We start from the raw sequence: 16,137 nt of genomic DNA, 5'->3' as shown, positions 1-16,137 counted from the left end.
CCTCAGGGACCACCAGGACGTCATTCGCGATCGTCAAGCCAGAAACTGGTGAGTGGACCTTAGTGCCAGATAGCCAGTGCAGGCTACCCCAGACAACAGAAGGAGTAAAACTGTTGAAGGTGCTTGTGAAAGCAGCCCAGCTGGCTTTCTTGCTTTCTTTAAAAATACGACGACACTGCGTACGTAATCGTTTATAATTGATACAATTCGCCACTGTAGGGTGGCGTTTAAAGGTGCGGAAAGCACGTCGACGAGCACGTAAGGCGTCTCTACATGCTGCGATCCACCAGGGGACCGGTACGCGACGTGGAGAATAAGTAGTGTGAGGGATGGAATATTCAGCAGCAGTGAGTGACTTCCGTCAGGTGTGCGACCTATCGCAGCTTGTGAAGGTTTGATCATGAAAGGTCGCCCTGGAAGCGAAGAGCCTCCAATCTGCTTTGGAGATGGTCCATGTAGTTGAGCACGGAGAGGGAGTATGATGCAGGAGATGGATAACACACGAGAAGTGGTCGCTAGAATATTTATCAGAAAGCGCATACTACTCACACCGGCGTGCAAGTTGGGTAGTACATACAGAGAGGTCTAAATGGGAATAGGTGTGAGGTGTGTGAAAGAAAAGTAGGGGCGCCAGTATTGAGACAGACAAGATTGAGCTCGTTGAAAACGTCTGCGAACAGGGAGCCTCTCTGACAGGATGCTGGAGAGCCCCAAAGAGGATGGTGGGCATTGAATTCTCCAGTTAGCAAAAATGGTGCAGATAGCTGAGCAATAATTTGCATCATGTCTGCCCCGGTAACGGCAGACGACGATGGAGTGTGAACGGTACAGATGGAAAATGTAAAAGTGGGGAGTGTAATGCGGACGTCAATTGCCTGACCCCTCCATGAGTCAGAAACCTGCCACAGGGGGTAAGTCAAAACGCACAGAGGTGTAGTGTGACAAGGCAATTTGGTCGCATGGGCGTAGCTTCGTTTCCTGGAGGGCTACGACGAGCGGACGGTGCAAGCGGAGCAGCAACGTCAAGTCCTCTCTGTTGGAGCGAATGCTGCGAATATTCCAGTGAATAAGTGCCATCGTGAGAAGAAGATGCAAGAAGGGGTCACCTCGAAGGCCGCTGAGGGCCCGGCTTCAAGCAAGCACTGCCACCGCTAACAGTAGGCGGACAGTCATCGTCCATTGGTTCTATAGGTTCATCGGCCATCTTTTTAAGGGGGAGCTTCCTCCGCTGGTGAACGGCCAGATGTTCGGCTACCAGCGGTGCTGCCAGGCAAAACGGTTTACGGCCTGTGGCGGCAACCGCTGGGTGGCGCCGTGGCGGAGAAGGAGAAGGCGAACTGTGCTTCCTATGAGCCTTCTTGGAAGGTAGTTTTGTGGAAGTATTGGTCGATGGATGGGAGTTCGAGGTACGTAGGAAGTCTGTACGGGACGGTTCCTTCTTAAAGGCCCGTGCATCTGACTTCTGGATCTTCGTCCTGGCAGAAGCTGATAAAGGTGCTTGTATCGGAGGGGCGACGGGACGAAGAGGAGAAGTCGACCGGGCGATCTTAGCACTGGCCGAACGGACGACCGTAGTGCTGAAGGTCAGATCACACGTCTGCGTCGCCACCTCCCTGGTAGTCCGAGCAAAGGCGAGGCGAGGACAGTACTGTATTTCCCCGCTGGGAGCAGCGTGGGCTTCCTACTTGCAAATAGCATAGGAGCAGCCGAGGTGGACATTTTCTCTTTGACCCGAATTTCATGTATACATCGTTCTTCCTTCTAGATGGGACAGTCGAGAGAGGACGCTGCATGGTCACCGTGACAGTTCACACAACGAGGAGACGGAGGTGGACAGTCACCCTCATGGGCAGCCCTGCCACAAGTGACACATTTAGCCGCATTGGAACAAGACTGGTGAGTGCGATTAAAACGCTGACACTGGTAGCAGCGCGTAGGTGTCGGGACGTAGGGGCGAACAGAAATAACCTCGTAGCCCGCTTTGATGCGCGACGGCAGCTGAACACTATTAAAGGTCAAGGAAAGTGTCTGGGTCGGTACAAGGTCATTGTTGACCTTTTTCATGACCCTATGGATAGCCGACACGCCATGCTCAACGAGGAAAGACGATCTCCTCGTCAGTCAATCCGTCGAGTGATCTAGTATATACCACACCAAGAGACAAATTTAAAGTGCAGTGAGCCTCCACCCGGGCAGGGGACATGTACAAGAGTGTGGCCTGAAGCAGTTTTTGTGCCTGAAAGGCTCTCTCAGTTTCTAGTAACAAGGTACCATTACGCAACCTGGTACAAGACTTGACCGATCCGGCTATGGCATCTACGACCTTCTGGATAAAGAAAGGGTTGACAGAGGAAAAATCCTTTCCGTCCTCAGATCGAGAAAGTACGAGGAACTGTGGGGCAGACGGTAGTACTTTTGTCACTGTTGGCTGCGCAAGTTTCCATTTGTGGGCAGAAGTCGAGAGAGAAGAAGAGAAATCCATTGCGGAGGAATCCCCCATGATTGCCAGCATCTCCGATGGGCGCTCCTTCCTTGTGGGGACCCTCTCACAGGGCACTCCCGCCTTGGGTGATTGTTCACACCTCAGGTCACACCAATCGGCATGTTCCGAAGGTGGCAGCTCAGGCAATCACCCCTTCCGGGACTAGCCTTTACCAGGGAGTACGCGTGTGCCTTACTTGTCTACCAAAGGTGGGGAATTACGCGTTAACCCGTCACCAACTACGCATGCAAAGGCTTTCAGGCACGCACAGGGAGGAAGGAAGAACAGGAAAAAGAAAGCGGAGAGGGAAAAAAATTACAGACTGTCTCAAATGCCAAAAAAAAAGGGCGAAAAGAGGAGGGGGGCAAAGAGGGCCAAAGTTGGGGCGTGGGTAAAGGGGGCCCAAAAGTAGTGCGTGGGCAAACGGGGCGGCAAGGGTCGGGGGCGGGGAAACGGGTCGGCAAGGGTCGGGGGCGGGGAAACATGGCGGCAACGGTGGGGGGGTGGGGAAAGAGGGCAACGGTGGGGGGGTGGGGAAAGAGGGCAACGGTGGGGGGGTGGGGAAAGAGGGCAACGGTGGGGGGGTGGGGAAAGAGGAGAAAGGTGGGGGGGTGGGGAAAGAGGTCAATGTGGGGGGGGGGTGAGCAAAGAGGTCAATGTGGGGGGGTGGGGAAAGAGGTCAATGTTGGGGTGGGGGGTGGGGAAAGAGGTCAACGGTTGGGGGGTGGGGAAAGAGGTCAACGGTTGGGGGGTGGGGAAAGAGGTCAACGGTTGGGGGGTGGGGAAAGAGGTCAACGGTTGGGGGGTGGGGAAAGAGGTCAACGGTTGGGGGGTGGGGAAAGAGGTCAACGGTTGGGGGGTGGGGAAAGAGGTCAACGGTTGGGGGGTGGGGAAAGAGGTCAACGGTTGGGGGGTGGGGAAAGAGGTCAACGGTTGGGGGGTGGGGAAAGAGGTCAACGGTTGGGGGGTGGGGAAAGAGGTCAACGGTTGGGGGTGGGGAAAGAGGTCAACGGTGGGGGGGGGGTGGGGAAAGAGGTCAACGGTGGGGGGGGGTGGGGAAAGAGGTCAACGGTGGGGGGGGGTGGGGAAAGAGGTCAACGGTGGGGGGGGGGGGTGGGGAAAGAGGTCAACGGTGGGGGGGGTGTGGGGAAAGAGGTCAACGGTGGGGGGGGTGTGGGGAAAGAGGTCAACGGTGGGGGGTGGGTGGGGAAAGAGGTCAACGGTGGGGGGGGGTGGGGAAAGAGGTCAACGGTGGGGGGGGGGTGGGGAAAGAGGTCAACGGTGGGGGGGGGTGGGGGAAGAGGTCAACGGTGGGGGGGTGGGGAAAGAGGTCAACGGTGGGGGGCGTGGGGAAAGAGGTCAACGGTGGGGGGGGTGGGGAAAGAGGTCAACGGTGGGTGGGGTGGGGAAAGAGGTCAACGGTGGGGGGGTGGGGAAAGAGGTCAACGGTGGGGGGGTGGGGAAAGAGGTCAACGGTGGGGGGGTGGGGAAAGAGGTCAACGGTGGGGGGGTGGGGAAAGAGGTCAACGGTGGGGGGTGGGGAAAGAGGTCAACGGTGGGGGGGTGGGGAAAGAGGTCAACTGTGGGGGGGTGGGGAAAGAGGTCAACTGTGGGGGGGACGGGGAAAGAGGTCAACTGTGGGGGGGGACGGGGAAAGAGGTCAACTGTGGGGGGGGACGGGGAAAGAGGTCAACTGTGGGGGGGGACGGGGAAAGAGGTCAACTGTGGGGGGGGACGGGGAAAGAGGTCAACTGTGGGGTGGGGGGTGGGGAAAGAGGTCAACTGTGGGGTGGGGGGTGGGGAAAGAGGTCAACTGTGGGGTGGGGGGTGGGGAAAGAGGTCAACTGTGGGGTGGGGGGTGGGGAAAGAGGTCAACTGTGGGGTGGGGGGTGGGGAAAGAGGTCAACTGTGGGGTGGGGGGTGGGGAAAGAGGTCAACTGTGGGGTGGGGGGTGGGGAAAGAGGTCAATTGTGGGGTGGGGGGTGGGGAAAGAGGTCAATTGTGGGGTGGGGGGTGGGGAAAGAGGTCAATTGTGGGGTGGGGGGTGGGGAAAGAGGTCAATTGTGGGGTGGGGGGTGGGGAAAGAGGTCAATTGTGGGGTGGGGGGTGGGGAAAGAGGTCAATTGTGGGGTGGGGGGTGGGGAAAGAGGTCAATTGTGGGGTGGGGGGTGGGGAAAGAGGTCAATTGTGGGGTGGGGGGTGGGGAAAGAGGTCAATTGTGGGGTGGGGGGTGGGGAAAGAGGTCAATTGTGGGGTGGGGGGTGGGGAAAGAGGTCAATTGTGGGGTGGGGGGTGGGGAAAGAGGTCAATTGTGGGGTGGGGGGTGGGGAAAGAGGTCAATTGTGGGGTGGGGGGTGGGGAAAGAGGTCAATTGTGGGGTGGGGGGTGGGGAAAGAGGTCAATTGTGGGGTGGGGGGTGGGGAAAGAGGTCAATTGTGGGGTGGGGGGTGGGGAAAGAGGTCAATTGTGGGGTGGGGGGTGGGGAAAGAGGTCAATTGTGGGGTGGGGGGTGGGGAAAGAGGTCAATTGTGGGGTGGGGGGTGGGGAAAGAGGTCAATTGTGGGGTGGGGGGTGGGGAAAGAGGTCAATTGTGGGGTGGGGGGGGTAAAGAGGTCAATTGTGGGGTGGGGGGGGTAAAGAGGTCAATTGTGGGGTGGGGGGGGTAAAGAGGTCAATTGTGGGGTGGGGGGGGTAAAGAGGTCAATTGTGGGGTGGGGGGGGTAAAGAGGTCAATTGTGGGGTGGGGGGGGAAAGAGGTCAATTGTGGGGTGGGGGGGGAAAGAGGTCAATTGTGGGGTGGGGGGGGGGAAAGAGGTCAATTGTGGGGTGGGGGGGGAAAGAGGTCAATTGTGGGGTGGGGGGGGGAAAGAGGTCAATTGTGGGGTGGGGGGGGGAAAGAGGTCAATTGTGGGGGGAAAGAGGTCAATTGTGGGGGGGAAAGAGGTCAATTGTGGGGGGAAAGAGGTCAATTGTGGGGGGGAAAGAGGTCAATTGTGGGGGGGAAAGAGGTCAATTGTGGGGGGGAAAGAGGTCAATTGTGGGTGGGAAAGAGGTCAATTGTGGGGGGGAAAGAGGTCAATTGTGGGGGGGAAAGAGGTCAATTGTGGGTGGGAAAGAGGTCAATTGTGGGGGGGAAAGAGGTCAATTGTGGGGGGGAAAGAGGTCAATTGTGGGGGGGAAAGAGGTCAATTGTGGGGGGGAAAGAGGTCAATTGTGGGGGGGAAAGAGGTCAATTGTGGGGGGGAAAGAGGTCAATTGTGGGGGGGAAAGAGGTCAATTGTGGGGGGGAAAGAGGTCAATTGTGGGGGGGAAAGAGGTCAATTGTGGGGGGGAAAGAGGTCAATTGTGGGGGGGAAAGAGGTCAATTGTGGGGGGGAAAGAGGTCAATTGTGGGGGGGAAAGAGGTCAATTGTGGGGGGGAAAGAGGTCAATTGTGGGGGGGAAAGAGGTCAATTGTGGGGGGGAAAGAGGTCAATTGTGGGGGGGAAAGAGGTCAATTGTGGGGGGGAAAGAGGTCAATTGTGGGGGGGAAAGAGGTCAATTGTGGGGGGGAAAGAGGTCAATTGTGGGGGGGAAAGAGGTCAATTGTGGGGGGGAAAGAGGTCAATTGTGGGGGGGAAAGAGGTCAATTGTGGGGGGGAAAGAGGTCAATTGTGGGGGGGAAAGAGGTCAATTGTGGGGGGGAAAGAGGTCAATTGTGGGGGGGAAAGAGGTCAATTGTGGGGGGGGGAAAGAGGTCAATTGTGGGGGGGGAAAGAGGTCAATTGTGGGGGGGAAAGAGGTCAATTGTGGGGGGGGAAAGAGGTCAATTGTGGGGGGGAAAGAGGTCAATTGTGGGGGGGGGGTGGGGAAAGAGGTCAATTGTGGGGGGGTGGGGAAAGAGGTCAATTGTGGGGGGGTGGGGAAAGAGGTCAATTGTGGGGGGGTGGGGAAAGAGGTCAATTGTGGGGGGGTGGGGAAAGAGGTCAATTGTGGGGGGGTGGGGAAAGAGGTCAATTGTGGGGGGGTGGGGAAAGAGGTCAATTGTGGGGGGGTGGGGAAAGAGGTCAATTGTGGGGGGGTGGGGAAAGAGGTCAATTGTGGGGGGGTGGGGAAAGAGGTCAATTGTGGGGGGGTGGGGAAAGAGGTCAATTGTGGGGGGGGGCGGGGAAATAGGTCAATTGTGGGGGGGGTGGGGAAAGAGGTCAATTGTGGGGGGGGTGGGGAAAGAGGTCAATTGTGGGGTGGGGGGTGGGGAAAGAGGTCAATTGTGTGGTGGGGGGTGGGGAAAGAGGTCAATTGTGGGGGGGTGGGGAAAGAGTTCTATTGTGCAGTGTGGGGAAAGAGGTCAAAGGTGGGCGAAGGAGGGCAAGGGAAATTAAGTAAGACAGTGAGATGGAGAAGAATAAAGAAAGGAACCAACCAATGTTAGGAAGAAACCAGAAGTAGTGAAAAACCAAAATGACCGCAAATATAGGTCGTGTAACCGTCTCTGGACGCAGGCGCTAACTACCCTCTTGAGGGGGAGGGACTCCTTTTAGTTGCATCTTACGACAGGCAGGAATACCTCGGGCCTATTCTTACCCCCGGACCCGCAGGGGGGAATCTATGTCACACAAGACCATTATGGACGCTCTGCGTCTTTCACCTATACTGCTGACATGGTGTCCCCAAACATACGCATTCTTCAGATTTATTGGCCACCTCCCTGGTAGTCCGAGCAAAGGCGAGGCGAGGACAGTACTGTATTTCCCCGCTCGGAGCAGCGTGGGCTTCCTACTTGCAAATAGCATAGGAGCAGCCGAGGTGGACATTTTCTCTTTGACCCGAATTTCATGTATACATCGTTCTTCCTTCTAGATGGGACAGTCGAGAGAGGACGCTGCTTGGTCACCGTGACAGTTCACACAACGAGGAGACGGAGGTGGACAGTCACCCTCATGGGCAGCCCTGCCACAAGTGACACATTTAGCCGCATTGGAACAAGACTGGTGAGTGCGATTAAAACGCTGACACTGGTAGCAGCGCGTAGGTGTCGGGACGTAGGGGCGAACAGAAATAACCTCGTAGCCCGCTTTGATGCGCGACGGCAGCTGAACACTATTAAAGGTCAAGGAAAGTGTCTGGGTCGGTACAAGGTCATTGTTGACCTTTTTCATGACCCTATGGATAGCCGACACGCCATGCTCAACGAGGAAAGACGATCTCCTCGTCAGTCAATCCGTCGAGTGATCTAGTATATACCACACCAAGAGACAAATTTAAAGTGCAGTGAGCCTCCACCCGGGCAGGGGACATGTACAAGAGTGTGGCCTGAAGCAGTTTTTGTGCCTGAAAGGCTCTCTCAGTTTCTAGTAACAAGGTACCATTACGCAACCTGGTACAAGACTTGACCGATCCGGCTATGGCATCTACGACCTTCTGGATAAAGAAAGGGTTGACAGAGGAAAAATCCTTTCCGTCCTCAGATCGAGAAAGTACGAGGAACTGTGGGGCAGACGGTAGTACTTTTGTCACTGTTGGCTGCGCAAGTTTCCATTTGTGGGCAGAAGTCGAGAGAGAAGAAGAGAAATCCATTGCGGAGGAATCCCCCATGATTGCCAGCATCTCCGATGGGCGCTCCTTCCTTGTGGGGACCCTCTCACAGGGCACTCCCGCCTTGGGTGATTGTTCACACCTCAGGTCACACCAATCGGCATGTTCCGAAGGTGGCAGCTCAAGCAATCACCCCTTCCGGGGGTGGGGAAAGAGGTCAATTGTGGGGTGGGGGGTGGGGAAAGAGGTCAATTGTGGGGTGGGGGGTGGGGAAAGAGGTCAATTGTGGGGTGGGGGGTGGGGAAAGAGGTCAATTGTGGGGTGGGGGGGGGAAAGAGGTCAATTGTGGGGTGGGGGGGGGAAAGAGGTCAATTGTGGGGTGGGGGGGGGAAAGAGGTCAATTGTGGGGGGGAAAGAGGTCAATTGTGGGGGGGAAAGAGGTCAATTGTGGGGGGGAAAGAGGTCAATTGTGGGGGGGAAAGAGGTCAATTGTGGGGGGGAAAGAGGTCAATTGTGGGGGGGAAAGAGGTCAATTGTGGGGGGGAAAGAGGTCAATTGTGGGGGGGGGGGAAAGAGGTCAATTGTGGGGGGGGGGGAAAGAGGTCAATTGTGGGGGGGGGAAAGAGGTCAATTGTGGGGGGGGGAAAGAGGTCAGTTGTGGGGGGGGGGAAAGAGGTCAATTGTGGGGGGGGGAAAGAGGTCAATTGTGGGGGGGGGGAAAGAGGTCAATTGTGGGGGGGGGGGAAAGAGGTCAATTGTGGGGGGGGGGGAAAGAGGTCAATTGTGGGGGGGGGGGAAAGAGGTCAATTGTGGGGGGGGGGAAAGAGGTCAATTGTGGGGGGGGGAAAGAGGTCAATTGTGGGGGGGGGGAAAGAGGTCAATTGTGGGGGGGGGGGAAAGAGGTCAATTGTGGGGGGGGGGAAAGAGGTCAATTGTGGGGGGGAAAGAGGTCAATTGTGGGGGGGGAAAGAGGTCAATTGTGGGGGGGGAAAGAGGTCAATTGTGGGGGGGAAAGAGGTCAATTGTGGGGGGGGAAAGAGGTCAATTGTGGGGGGGTGGGGAAAGAGGTCAATTGTGGGGGGGGGGGAAAGAGGTCAATTGTGGGGGGGGTGGGGAAAGAGGTCAATTGTGGGGGGGAAAGAGGTCAATTGTGGGGGTGGGGGTGGGGAAAGAGGTCAATTGTGGGGGGGTGGGGAAAGAGGTCAATTGTGGGGGGGTGGGGAAAGAGGTCAATTGTGGGGGGGTGGGGAAAGAGGTCAATTGTGGGGGGGTGGGGAAAGAGGTCAATTGTGGGGGGGTGGGGAAAGAGGTCAATTGTGGGGGGGTGGGGAAAGAGGTCAATTGTGGGGGGGTGGGGAAAGAGGTCAATTGTGGGGGGGTGGGGAAAGAGGTCAATTGTGGGGGGGTGGGGAAAGAGGTCAATTGTGGGGGGGGTGGGGAAAGAGGTCAATTGTGGGGGGGGGCGGGGAAAGAGGTCAATTGTGGGGGGGGGTGGGGAAAGAGGTCAATTGTGGGGGGGGTGGGGAAAGAGGTCAATTGTGGGGTGGGGGGTGGGGAATGAGGTCAATTGTGTTTTGGGGGGTGGGGAAAGAGGTCAATTGTGGGGGGGTGGGGAAAGAGTTCTATTGTGCAGTGTGGGGAAAGAGGTCAAAGGTGGGCGAAGGAGGGCAAGGGAAATTAAGTAAGACAGTGAGATGGAGAAGAATAAAGAAAGGAACCAACCAATGTTAGGAAGAAACCAGAAGTAGTGAAAAACCAAAATGACCGCAAATATAGGTCGTGTAACCGTCTCTGGACGCAGGCGCTAACTACCCTCTTGAGGGGGAGGGACTCCTTTTAGTTGCATCTTACGACAGGCAGGAATACCTCGGGCCTATTCTTACCCCCGGACCCGCAGGGGGGAATCTATGTCACACAAGACCATTATGGACGCTCTGCGTCTTTCACCTATACTGCTGACATGGTGTCCCCAAACATACGCAGTCTTCAGATTTATTGGCCTTTGTCATTAACGATTTAGCCAGAGCAATGACTAACTACAGATTTAGTATGTATATATCTCATAGGAGTTAGAAATTACATTAATTCCAGGTCAAATTCATGGTGCACTTTGTACGCTCACAATACAGTCCACATATATTCAGAAAATATGTCAAAGTTTCGTCCGGCTTACACATTGCGTATATTAGAACGGGGTGGTGGGGGGGGGGGTAGGGAGGTGAGGGGAGGCAGAGGTCGGCCCTACCCACCCGACAAGAAAAACTCTCGACCGTCGGTCTGCCAAATCGCGTACGTAAGTCCAATTTGTCGGTAGGTCCATTACTGATGTGTAGGGTCAAACTCTGGACCAGGAAACAACTGTACTTTTCGAAGCAACATGTAAAATGCTGGAGGAGTAAGTACAAGGGGCAAAAAACAGCTCAATTGTAGGATAAAGAGGCAATAGTTCCATCTGCTGAAACTGTACCCAGTAGAAAAATCAGAATTTATAGTCCATTAACTACTCTTGTTCTAGGTGAGATAGGATCAGCACTAACATGGTTCAAGAAAGGGTGGTAAGGTGACTAGATCTACACATGAAAAAGAAAATTAGGTTTCACACCTGTCACTTTGCTAACTTTATGAAGCCAAAATTCTGTCAAATCTTGGCATTTTATCATCATGACTTGTGGCGTTAGGATCTCAACACTAAGAACCCGAAGCTTTTGGCGAAGACTGCAATCGGCAAGGACAAATGTGGCGCATCTATAAATGGCGCTAAATCAACGTGTCCTGAATTTCCCTGCTTTGCCGAATATTGAGCAATAATGCGGCAAAAGGGGACATTTGCAGACTAGTACGTAGCGGTGTTGATAGAGTACACACTGACACTAACACGACACAATGCGTAGTCTAATATTGCACCAATCCAGTCAAAAGTTTAGCACGTCCGCGCGCGCGCGCACACACACACACACACACACACACACACACACACACCCACACACACACACACTTGAGACGCCTCACAGGTGCACATTTCATTTTGAACATTTGTGCTGATCCAAATTGCATCGCTTGAGTAGTTTTCGAAAGTATAGCTAAGGTTCATTAGGTTGATAGAACTGCCCATCTCTACTTTTGTGATGCTCATAAAATCCAGCCTCTACCATAAGCTAAATTGCGTTGGCTCTGTTTTTCATATTACTCGTTTTGTAAAAGCGATTAGTCAGTATACGCAGTAGCCATCAGCAGTGAATAATGCACGAATATTTTGGAATAAGCCTCAGCTATGTCTGGTAATCAGTTTTGTCAGCAGCAGGCCACATCAACTGGCATACTCTACGTACGGTAGCACAGCTATTTTACGTGATGCCAGTATGATTATTCTGCAGTAAAATTAGGTGACCTCTTGACAATTCTTCACAAAAAAGGTTTCACAACGTTACCTTGTGTGGGTATCACGATAATCTGGTCATATGCCCTAAGTGTATGACTGGTTGGTTTTACATGTACGAAGAAAATCTACTAGAAACCTCAAGATGAACAGAGCGATCAAAGAAACGTTCGAGTCAGAAGGGCGGAACGTAACACCCGAGGGCCACAAGCGGACCGTTACGTCTCTCGCTGTGTCCGCGGGAGAATAATGATCAGATCCATATTTTTTGACAATTATGATTCTTAAATGAATGTTACGATAACTAAGTCTCTGACAACTAGCTTAAAATAGGTTTACATATCTAACTGCTTAATAATCAAAATGCCTGCGATAAGGTAACAATTCTGGGCTTGGGTCCAGTAGCACTAAGGTTAAACAGCGGTCGGAACAAAAATGCACCGCTAATGCACTCTACTAAGCAGGCGGTATGCACACCTGGCAAGGTGGTGACCTAAGGTGAGGAAAGCTGCTTTATCGGCTGCCAGTGTAAGCTACACATCCACACTCAAGCAAACACTCCATGTGGCTTTTGCGCTATAAAGCGACGTGTGAAGTGTTTCTAGTACTTAAGGTTGTTTAAAGAGGAAAACCAGTAAGATCGTCTCAGTATTTGACAAACATCTGACGAATATTTGTATCATATCGTGAGATATGAGTCATACATATGCCTATGTATTTGCCACGCGTGCGTGCACAATCCAGTACAAGCTATGATTATTAATGTTCACTTCAAGACGCCCCGAAAGAATGGCTGACAAACGCAAGCGAGAAACAATGCTGAGTAATACTGTGTGGACAAATAAGTACTTTTTCACACTGTGCGAAGGTAAAGTAGTTTGTTCCCGCAAATAAATCGCACTTATAAATGGATATACGACGCTATTTTGGATAAAAATATGCCTATATGACGAAACTTGATAACTAGAGGAAAATAAAGCCGTCCAATTTGCTAAAACTGTCTAGTCAATACCACTTTTCGGGAAAGCACGCGCAAAGATAGTGAAGTGGCTACAAAGGAAGCTACTTGGTTTCTGAGAGAATAGCTGCTGCTGGCAAACCTTTCACGGAAGGTCACTCCTTAAATACATGATTATCGCTGTATCACAACTATGTCTATAAGTAAGTTTGTCAAGCTGCTGTGCTACTAAAACAGTAACTCCTCACCATCATTAAATGTGCCTTTTAATAAAATTTTGTAAATGTATTTAGTCAAGAGTTCAAAAACGTTTTGTAGTTCCACTAGTTTCAATATTTTTGGTTGCTACTTGCGTTACGTACTCTATATAAATTACGTCAGTTATTTGTGTCAGTTCAAAGAAAACACAAAATAACTTTGAATAATGATTTTTATTCATAATGATCAAATTTGCTTCATTTTAAAGACTATTCAACGTAATTCATCATTAAGTCTCTGTCCTGCATTTTAGTTGGCAGTTTTGGTCTGGTCCCAGACAACTTCTGGGATGTCCAGCCCTGGTTTAAGTCGTGAAATATGTAGCGGCAATAGGATGCATCTCGCCTCGCAGGTAACGAGTGTTTTAGAAGCCGCGAGGCTTGACCACCGACTATCAACAACGTAACTAAACATTACATTAAGGGCACTACACACGCACCAACCGGCGGATCGACGACTGACATGTTTAGGCATTTTGAGCGGCCAACCGACAAACTTCGCTGCTCGGGATGTCGGTCGGGTATGACCACCCGACAGCCGACGTACCACTCCACCCAACAAATGGTGCCCTGTGTAGCGCCGTCGGGCAAGGAGCCTCAAAGTTCGCCTTTTGTCACTGCGCGCCGAAGTAAACGCTATTCTAATACATACGACAGGATGCGAGCCGGAAGGAACTTCTCCGGGAAGTATAGCGACAGAGATACAAGAAATGTTCGTTTTTAAATGACTCCGTAACATTTTATTTGGCACACTTTACGATGTCCGTCAACCTCCTGTATGTTTCGAAGTTTTATTGCTAATACTTATCGGAAATTAGAAAATTAATATCGACATTCAAGGGAACTTCATTATTAAACACACTTGCTTCGTTGGCATACTTGGTAAGAAAGTCTAGTCTCCATCTAAGCCCTCTGTTAAGATCTGAGTGTCGGATCTTTATTTACAGTTCTAACACTAAATGCTTCATTTCTTAAGCTTCTTGTTATATGATCTGCGCCACCATCATAATCGCAATGTAGGTAACAGCCCCACGTTGCAACTTATAGCCTCTCTCATGACTTCTGATTCGTTAATAGTTTGGTGTTCAGCAGCTCAGAAATGCATGTTTCATCCATTCTTGGATAGATACGAAAATCAGTTCCCAGCTATTTAAAGAACAGAACGCGAGTAAAATTTCTTTACATTAGCTACACTTCCTTGGGTTTTTTGGCCTTATATTGAACAGCCAAGGCAAACCGCTTTTCTTTGTGTAAAACCAAGCAGGAGCTCTTAGAATAAACAACCACAACAGGGCAGCGTAGTAATCGCAAAGCGCAATCGGTCGGACGTGCGTAAGCTGCCACGAAATTGATCGGCCGGCCGATAAATGGGTGCGTGAGTAGGGGCTTTAGCTTCATGAAGACCATGGTGTTAAGACTAAAATAGTATCTCAGTCTCTAAGGAACGTTCTATTAGTGTGTAACAAATTGAAAATCACAATAGGGGAAAAAAGGGCTTTCAAAAGGGGGGGTAGCTATACCTAAGCGTGATGTGTATTACAAAGATTATTAACCCATTCGACATGAACCAAACCATCACCTTCGAAACTTAAAGTAACTGCGATTATTCACAGAATTATTTAAATAGCAATGTCTTTTTTCACTGAGCAACTTTATTAGAGAGATAAGGACTGATCCATGTCACAGCGAGGAACTGCTGTCATGTCATACGGAGTACGCAAACATTCACTACAGCCATCTCCCCATCCAGCACAAAAAAAGACTAATTTATTGGACGTCGCCGTGCCTGTAATCGACAGGCTAGTAGGTAAACTCAGGTCATGAGTAGATGAGTGGAAAGGTAACGGTAAATCAGTTTTGCCGAATACAGTTTTCAGATATGACCATTCCAAATATGTCAACACATTCTTCTGTCGCTGCTTGGTAGAATATTACACTTTTATTCCATACTGAGCTTAAAATTCTCTCCTGGGAAAAGCAAAGTCAATCATTCGTTGTTTAATATTCGCTACCTCTTCTTGAGGCTACAAATTCATATTTTTACGAATTAGAGAAGCTACTTGTAAGTTCCAAATAACACGTTCGCCTGCTTTGGTTCATTCATTGTGATTCGGTGTACCGTGAGAAACTCACGAGCGGGTTGAGGGCTAATGTAGCAAGAAAATTGAGTTTAATGGTTCTGTTCACGGACAAAAACCTTTTTGCCACCTAACTCAGCGAGATTCTGGCGCTGTTTCTGCCACCCTCTGCATTTTTTTTTGTAGTTATGTGTGATATTGCACACAATATGCAACAGCAAAATATGCTGTCCAAATACATTCGTGAGTAATTTACTGTTGGTTTTCTAAATTTATCTCGCAGTTTTAGTATTTACATCTAAATGTGCTTTAAATATAGAGCAAACCTAGACATTCACACTATACTTGTCAGTCACGAGAACGTTTATTTCGTTAGCATGACGGTAAGAGCCAACATCAAACACTTTTCGACATTCAGCCGAGCTACACAAGCACTTTAACGGATTAAGCATTTAATTAGTGTACAAGGTCGACCTAAGTCGCATTTCACCCAAAAAGAAAAAGTTGTACAATGGTGGGACAGTGTTGTAACTCAAGAGCGATGTGCACTGCATTAGCGACACTTCAACTGTTCACAATGTGTTCTAAACATACCGTAAAGCGGCTACGGTAATAAGACAGCTCTTTTGTAGCTCCCGAAATACACGAAACGATGGAGCAAAGTCGCGGCAAAAATAACGGCAGTGTCCACGTACTCACTCGAAGTCTGCGACTCAGGGAACAATGTGGTGGCTACGGGACTACAGACGCCTGCAGCTCTGCAGACTGGGACACGACTGAGCCACGTGCTCGTTCGTAGAGGTCTACAGCGCCCTCTACCGACAACCGTGTATCTCTGGTGCCTCGTCACTAACAGGGCGCTTCAAACTTACCTCTGTAACTCACAAAATAGCAAAGAAACGAATATTTATTTGAGCAGGCAAACTGTAAGGAACGTTACTCCTTCTGCGGAACTATGAATATAGTGCAATAAGTTATTTTATGGTGACTAACAGCAACGAGTTACAGTAATTTGAAAATAAACTTACTTTTTAGATTATGTACTCGATGTACGTAATCTGTGTAAAAACCAATTTAAATCGAATTTCTATCAATTTTTGCAAGGGAGTTACAAACGTTCAAAGTTTCAGCGGTCGATTCAACTTTACTGGCAGTTTTCAGATGGATGGTCTGGTTGTGGTGTGTTCATTTAAAAGAACTGTTTAAACGAGTGGCCATTTCCGTGAATACACAACTCCATCTCCTTCTAGGTATTTTACGTTTTCAGACGAGGATTGGACCATATCCAGGACTTCTTTCTTGTCCAGGCACAAATTGCCGACATGTCATGTATAGGGACAGTTTGGACAGGCATGGTGGTGTCATCATCCACGTTACCATGTCCCCCGCGAAAGGACTTGCCCCCTTCTATCAGCCGTGCACGGCAAGTCTCTAGAGGAACGGAAAGTTCCAAATGATTGGAAAAGAGCACA

At 50.9% G+C, this 16,137-nt stretch overlaps 1 protein-coding gene across 1 annotated transcript in view; it reads right to left on the bottom strand.

The window, feature by feature from the left end:
- Positions 1 to 15,499, bottom strand: part of LOC126278390 (myristoylated alanine-rich C-kinase substrate-like) — a 119,899-nt gene extending 104,400 nt beyond the window's left edge. The window contains exon 1 of the mRNA XM_049978488.1: positions 15,365 to 15,499. The gene's annotated coding sequence lies outside the window, so the exon portion shown is untranslated. The remainder of the gene's footprint in view (positions 1 to 15,364) is intronic.
- Positions 15,500 to 16,137: the final 638 nt, after the last annotated feature.

This window comes from Schistocerca gregaria, chromosome 6, assembly GCF_023897955.1.
Source record: "Schistocerca gregaria isolate iqSchGreg1 chromosome 6, iqSchGreg1.2, whole genome shotgun sequence".
Lineage (NCBI taxonomy): Eukaryota > Metazoa > Arthropoda > Insecta > Orthoptera > Acrididae > Schistocerca > Schistocerca gregaria.
Note: the sequence above shows the minus strand (reverse complement) of the source record. Positions and strands in the feature narration are given on the sequence as shown.